An 8,471-nucleotide genomic window follows, 5' to 3' on the forward strand; every position below is an offset into this window, starting at 1 on the left:
TATATCTGGTTGTCAAAATTTCGATGCATCACTAGCAACAATGTAGAAATTATTATTTATAATATTAGCTTTAGGAGTAGTAGTAGTTGTTGCTATTATTGTGCAAAAGGCATAATATAATTCAAAAGAACAAGCCTAGTGAGCCTAGAGTTGCTGAGGCATTGGAAATCTGGGAAGAAAGTGCAAGCTTGTTCCTATTAAATCACAACCTGCTGTGTTGGATGTTTGGTTGTCAGGTTGTGTTCTGGTGAGTCAGTCGACTGTTGACTCTCTGGGGTTTGTTTGCCCACCTGAGTGCTTTATCAGCACTGATGATGGGAACTATAGACCGGATCCTTTAGAACAGATGACAGGCTTTCTACAGACCAGAGAATAAAACTCTTGTCTATCACAGCCTCGTCATTAACACTCATGTTTTTCTGTGGCGGATGAATAAACGGAAGCCTTTGAGAGGACTGACAAGAGTGAGGTGTGTCTCACCTGGTTGGTGACCTCGGTGTGTATAAACAGCTGCGAGTCTATTTGGCTTCCATAAGGAAAAGCGTGCTTCAGTAGATCACTCCCTCTTTAGGGTCCTTTTTACTTGCATGCTATTTTTGCTGTTGCAGAATAACAAAAAACCTTCAGTATTGAAGGATGATGAAACATTAATGACTCCACACAACCTGATACATGCCATGTCTTTAAATATGGTAATACTGGTACATGATTTGTGAACTGTGTCACTGTTTTGTAATGGTTTTAGTTAACTGTTATAACCCGGATAGGAGTGGTGGTTGTCTTTATTGATCATTCACATGTGTAGGTGACTTTACCTTGACCTTATCACTTATTTGACAAAGTTTAAATCTTGAAAGTGAAATAGGATCTCAGATGTCAGTTACACAACAGTTTTATAACTCACCTACACATTCTGTACACACACATATGTGCTTTCAGTGCCATATTTTAATTTATGAAGCAATGAGTGAAGCAATGTATTCACACAGTGATGATTTAGATGCAAAGACAAAGATAAGACATAAACCATGCACCGTCTTTTATCTTTGACTCCCTGCATTTGTGATAAGCTCTCCAGTCAGCACATAAATCTGCAATTTTCTATGCCCCCTCTTCTCATGAACCCTGATTCACCATTTTACTCCAAATCTGCCTTAACAGTTGATAAATGTAGTTATATTATAAATGACCCAAACCTCCTTTTTAGTGGCATAAGTGATTTACGAGTTTGCCTCGACTAGCGTTATTCACTACATCTCTATTCTTGATAAACACAATGATTGAAATCTTTCAGATCAGTAACATTTATTGATTTATTTTGAAATAAATTCATATTTTATTCAACAAGGGTGTATTTAATTAATCAGAAGTGACTGTAAAGACATTTATAATTTGACAGAAAATGTATATTTCTAGTAAATGCTGTTCTTCTGAGCTTTCTATTCATTAAAGAATCCTGACAAAAATATATAATGGTATCCTTAAAATATTAAGCAGAACAACTGTTTTAAACTGATATTAATAAGAAATGTTTCTTGAGCAGTAATTCAGTACATTAGAATGATTTCTGGAGGATCATGTGACTCTGAAGACTGGAATAATGATGCTGGAAATTCAGCTTTGCATCACAGGAATAAATTACATTTTATAATATTTTCAAATAGAAAACAGTTATTTCAAATAGTAATGCTATGTCTTTTTCATAACTAAAGCTTTGTTGAGCATAAAAGACTTATTTCAAAAACCTCAAAAACCTTTAAACAGTAGTGTGATCATTTTTAGTTTTGTAAAAACGTTCTACACTGGCAAACTAGAGATATCTTTCACCTCCAGATAATGCTTTATTTTCCATCGAGGCCTTTTCCCATGATCTGCTATTTGCTTTTGTAATGTTGTGTCAACATTGTAAAAGTTGAAAGTCAACTCAATTAATAGACTTACATCTCTATCTCATACATCTCTCTCTCTCTCTCTCTCTCTCTCTCTCTCACACACACACACACACGGCCAAACAGCTCCTATATAACTCAGCAAACATAAGGCACAGTGTATGGCTTTACTGTCAGTATATACAGTATGATTGCTGACGGTTTATCATCAAATTTAAAGAGGATCCTCCCAGTCCCGCTTTCACTCGGAGGAGTGTATTTCTAAGCTGAATTAAGTTTTAGGAGAGCTATGTGTGGAGCTTAATTTATTTATTTTTATTTCCCAGAAAAGCCATGTGAGAATATATTGGGATTGTCGTGCAACTTTTATTTATTTAATTTTTTTCATATTTAATATGCATAAGGTTTATATTAAATGAGAGTATGTGTAATATTTGTACTTAAAAGTAAAAATTCACACTATAGCACCACTTACTGTTTGACTAGTGAAGGCAAGATGGTGCTTAAAGTGGTCAAAAACTCATAGGTCATGGTCACCAGTTACAGGATCTAGGACACAAACTTTCATTTATACTTTTCTAAACTACATTTCTTACTTAAACTAGTGATGTTGCTTAAAATATATACAGGTGCATCTAAAAAACTTATTTTTACAAGTGAAACTTTCATATATTTTTCAAAAGTTTTTTATTTTATTTTAATGATTAGAGCGTACAGCTCATGAAAGTGAAAAAAATATTGGCGCATGTGCTGCTCAGAATTAACACACGCGGAAATGCAGCAAAGAGATCAAAACAAAACAACAATCACTAATTAGAAGTACAAAACGAGGAATGTAAAGAAGAATGTCTGAAGACAAAGACATATGCTATTTTAAAATAACTCCAACTGAATTTGTCTGAAAGAAGAAAGTCATACACACCTAGGATGACTTCAGGTATAACTTCAGTAATTTATGGCCTAAATTTTATTCTGGGATGAACTAACCCTTTAATATGCTTTGATACAGCACTCTGTGAACAACCACCCCTTTCAGTAATGACCTTCGGTGACTTGCCCTCTTTGTGGTGTCAGTGATTGTCTTCTGGACCATTGCCATTTATATATATATATATATATATATATATATATATATATATATATATATATATATATATATATATATATATATATATATATATATATATATATATATATATCATTATGCATCAGCCGTAATGCCGTAAGAAGTAAACGTCTCTGCAGTAAATGATGGAAGGACAAATTTTGACATGCCACCGACTCCACTGTCATGACACAGGCACGGATATATTCGGTGAGATCACGCTTCACACCCTTATTCACAACAGTAGGACGACTGAAGCTCTCTAAATAACGTTAAACTGAAGATCTTCCCATTGCAACACTTTGCGTCATTGTGTCTCAATAGTCAATGAATCATCTACCGCCCGACAGATTTGAAGAAACCAATGATGTCATGATATCGGATGTTGACATAGCATACTTCAAAATACTACTTGCATGATCTCATTGAAACACATTAGAAATCTTTTTTGTGCAAGGGAGACATCAAGCCCAAAAGTCCCATTATAGTAAATCCAGCTCAGGATATCAATTTGAATGATTTATGTTTGTTTAATGGGTGTTTACTCAATACAAACGGAAACAGTTATATGCACGTATAATTGACTTGGCACCTCATCTGACAACTGAAAACCACACCGCGAATACGCTTAAAGGAATATTCTGGGATCAGAACATGTTAAGATCAGTCGACAGCATTTGCACCATAATGCTGATAACCACAAAAATTCGACTTATTCTTTCTTTTATGATAACCAAAATAGTTGTTTTGCTTTGTAAGAAACAACATTATGCCACAAGATTTATTGAATGACTTGAATGTCAGCTTGTTCTGAATCTGAAGTATGCCTTTAATCCTCTTTTTTTGTTGTGGTAATTTTAACGGGGGTTTTTTGACATTTTTTTTTAAGACAATGCTACTTAATGTTATTGAACTGGACTAAAACATGCTTTTCTCACAAAGGACATGACAACTATACAAAAAAAAATAAAACAATAATAATTATAATTTTACTTTTTAGGATTTTTGTCCCCCACCTTGTTAGAAATAACTGTTTAAAAATAAAAATTGCTTATAAATCTCTCACTATGGATTAATATTAAGAAATCTTAAAACATTTTTTATCATGTAGATTTCTCTCAATTAGAACAAGTTTTTTCTTTCTTTCTTTTTTTTGGGAAATGAATGTTCATAGGCCTCATGATCTAATTTTACATGCACCTCAATTTTTGAGTGACCCAAATTGGCTGAATAAGTTTTTTTGCACAGCACAAGGTTAAACTGCTTTATGCACATACACCCTGATCTTGAAAGTGACCCCTGCCTCATTCATCTGATAAATACAAGCTGTAATCAAACCGTTTAGTGTATTTTTTCATTTGGCCTTGCATGGAGAGCTATTTCTAAACTACAGCACCCTGATATGAAAGAGTAGTTTAGCACTCGACTTGCAATGATATATTAAACAAGACAGTGCCCTGAGATGGTTTGTTTAACATGAACAGATATTTAAGATAACATGCCATGACCTGTTTTCTAATTCTTTCATGTGAACCGCTACTTTGTAGAGCACCGAAACTGGCACATCATTTTTTACCCAACCTTCACCCTAACACTTTGACAACAAGCCAACAAGTCTGATAAAACTGAGATAAAGCACGAATGGGAAGCTTCTTAAAAGAGAAAAATGGTATTAGTTTACAGTAATCTTAATTTTTTTAATGAATGAGAGATCTGTTTTCTCATCTTTATCAGGTTTCTCTGTCACATTTTTGCTGTCAGATTAATTTTTCTCATAAATTCAACCCCTCCATTATCTTAAGCCCACATTATTTCTTCATGGGAAATGCTCTCTTACCTTAGTCCTGTTATGCAACAAATGAAAGAGAAATGTCAAGCATTATTTGGTTAATTAGACATGTATTTGCTGATTTGATGTAATCAAAACTCAAATGTTTACGAAATTACTCCTGATGGTTCGATGGACTTTTACACAACCAAAGCACTGACAGATAAACATTTGCACAGATGCCTCCTAAAATGTACACATTTTACATTCCCACTGACCACAAATAAGACATTAACTGAAGACAAAGCTTTTGAGTTCTGTCCTTCTGCATCAGATTTTGAAAGATGAGTTTGACGCAATCACATACGCAATCACACAGAGATTGATATGTCCTTGATGGTAACAGACACATCAAGGCTTAGACCTTCCAACCAAAAAGCCCTCCCAGATGAATGTAGCTCAGTGTGAATGAATGTAATGAGTATCTCTAAGGGTTTATAGTATTTGGCCTGAGACATACCAGCCCAGCTATGTCATTTGGCTAGACGGCTTGTAAGCAGGCACACTGTAATTACAGAAGAATGGCATCATGATCATAATATTCAGTAAGTAAATATTAAACAACACATTGCCCAAAACAAAATGCAATACGCTTATTATAGGGGCAAACGTTTTAAGCAACCTGGGATTGGTGTTTTGCACAATAATGGCAGTTCACTTCTTGAAGAGACAAAAATATGTTTGTGTACTATATTTATATTTATATTTACATTTATATTTTTTAAATATATTAATTTCTTTTAAAATATTTTTCTGACCCCAAATCCATTGGTGTTTTTCGGTGAAAAGCACTTATTATAACAAAGAGAAATATGAGATGCCTAAAATAACAGACAACAAAGGCAACACAATAAAGGCTACATTTCGTAATTTATTTGTAGATGTTAGTAAGCTAGTTAGTGTAATTAGCATACCCATACTTTTCATTGCAGTTTTGTTCATGCAGTGGAAAATGATATACTTTAAAATACATACATATATATATATATATATATATATATATATATATATATATATATATATATATATATATATATATATATATATATATATATATATATATATATGTCCTTCTGTAGGTTTCAGCTTCGTGGTCACCAGTCTAGACCAAGCCCGTCTCCATTAGGTGCTCAGTTTAGCCAGTAGGCCACATACACACACACACACACACACACACACACACACACACACACACACACACACACACACACACTATTATGTAACATAAATACTGATAGACCTAAGTATGATAATAAATAAATGGAGATGTTGAAGCACCTTGTAGGTACTTTATAAGTGAATCTGTTAAAATAGCCCATTGAAGAGACCAGACATGAGCTACTGCCACAACTGTTCCTACAGTGAAAAGCACTTATTATAACAAAGAGAAATATGAGATGCCTAAAATAACAGACAACAAAGGCAACACAATAAAGGCTACATTTTGTCATTTATTTGTAGATGTTAGCAAGCTAGTTAGTGTAATTAGCATACCCATACTTTTCATTGCAGTTTTGTTCATACAGTGGAAAATGACTTAAACTTAATTGTTATGAATGCTGGCACATGTATGATCCGTTTTAGTTTAGTTTTCTATGTCTCCATTACCCTGCCTATAGTTTCCGTGTTTTTTGATTGATTAGCTCCACACCTGTTTCTGTTCTTCTTCATTACGTTCCCTATATTTAAAGCCTGTGTTCTTCATTGTTCCTTTGTCTACTATTGATGTTTATTCATTTGGATTTGTGTTCGGTTGTGCCTATTTTCTCCTCTGATTTATTAAAAGAACTCTTTGGTTATACTCTTTCGTTGTGCGCTTTGTTTTGCTCAACACGTGACGGCTAGATTATATAGTCATGGTCTTTTTCAAAAGACATTAAGACACTTTTTGGTGAATTAAAAGCAAGCAGTAATGTAACTGAAATTAAAACAAAATTATAGAAGCTTAAATTTATTGTAAATTTGCAAAGATGATAAAAAACAGTTTTTGGTTTCTCATTGTGGTGTATGTAGAATGATGTGGGGAAAAAGCGATGTAAAGCAGTTTAACATAAGGCAGCAACATAACAAAACATGAAAACAATGAAGGGGTATGAATACTTTTGCAAGGCACTGTATATATACATATACATATACATATTATCTCATCCACTGTCTAAATTTAGCCATTGGTAATAAAACCTAGGAGACTGAACAATATCTTTAATTTAATAAATTATTCCTTCAGTCATACTGCACATCCCAGAATGCCTGTGCAGATAAGAGTAAGGGAGTCTGTGCATATTCATGCCAGGCCAAACGGGGAGAGATTCTCCTGTCTTTTCTTCGGGACTTAGATGGTCTCCCTCAGAGAATTTGTGCTCTCATCAGTATTTGTAATAAAACAGATCTGAATTTGCAGCATTCTTTCCCTTTGCCCCATAAGGAGTAAGTTATTTCATTTTGCCTCAGAGTGCTGTGGGCGGAGCAGAGGGATTTGCAGTAGCACCAAAATCCCTTTTTTGGTCATATCTGTGCTAGGAGAGATCAGAGGCCAGTGAAGACTATGAAGTTGTTCACATCGAATCATCACAACTGTTCGACCCTCAACCTTGTGCTGTTTGGCTAGTGCCTCTGTACAGCTGGAAATTTTATTTAGATCAGGGCCAAGCAGAAAACTTCTGAAATAAACTTCCTACACAGCTTCTGCTTGTTACATCCTCTTGTTATTCGTGTCATGAGGCTGCTGTAAAGTTTTCCAGAGGTTATGTTCTAATTAAAATATAGTCTGAATGTCTTTTTATAACCCCTCTGACAGAACTGATTGCAATAAAATTTGAACAAAAAAACATTGCACAAAAAAGCAGAATTGGCTTTTTTTTTGCTTTCATACTGTACAGTAACTCTTGCTCATCTTGATGACCCTGTCAAGTCTGTAAAGATAACACAATCTCTTTTTAATGAAGGTATACATTGAAGTTTTCCATAAAGTGTCATAGGCAGCCAATGACAAAGAGAGATGCATATGTGTAAAAAGATAGATAGATATATAGATATTCAGTAAATATTTACAATAGTAACTGATAATGGCCTGGAATTTCAATGAGGATGTGTTGACAGCTTATCAACACCACAGTTTAAACACAAACCTCATGGGTCAAGCATTTGTAAAGGAGGTCACTGTGGGGTAATGGACACTTGTGAGACATGAAAACACTTGAAGAAAAATGACGAACTCCAAACGACAGCTATTTATCATTAACACCAAGGAGGTCACCAAATATTTAAGACTCAAAGGTGGTCAAATGTAAATGTTATTGGAATAGTTAACCCAGTAATGATATTTGTGTCATTATTTTCTCATGTCGTTCCAAACCCAGGCTGTAATTTCCTTCTGTGGAATACAAATGGAGAAATTTTGGAGAATCTGAAATCACAGGCAGGATTTTCCTTTTACAGAAAATGTTAATGTTTTTCTCAACTTCAATCTTGAAAATAGGTTCTTCGTTGGCATCAATGGTTCAATAAACAACCTTAAACATCCATGGAACCTTTCAAATGCAGATAAGTTTCTTTATAGTAGAAAAAAAAAATATTCTTTGGATTTCGAAAATGGTTCTTTTAGGAGCTGTTCACTGAAAGGTTCTGTGGGGAACCAAAAATGGTTCTT

Source organism: Carassius gibelio, chromosome B23 (assembly GCF_023724105.1).
Source record: "Carassius gibelio isolate Cgi1373 ecotype wild population from Czech Republic chromosome B23, carGib1.2-hapl.c, whole genome shotgun sequence".
In the NCBI taxonomy this organism is placed as follows: Eukaryota; Metazoa; Chordata; class Actinopteri; order Cypriniformes; family Cyprinidae; genus Carassius; species Carassius gibelio.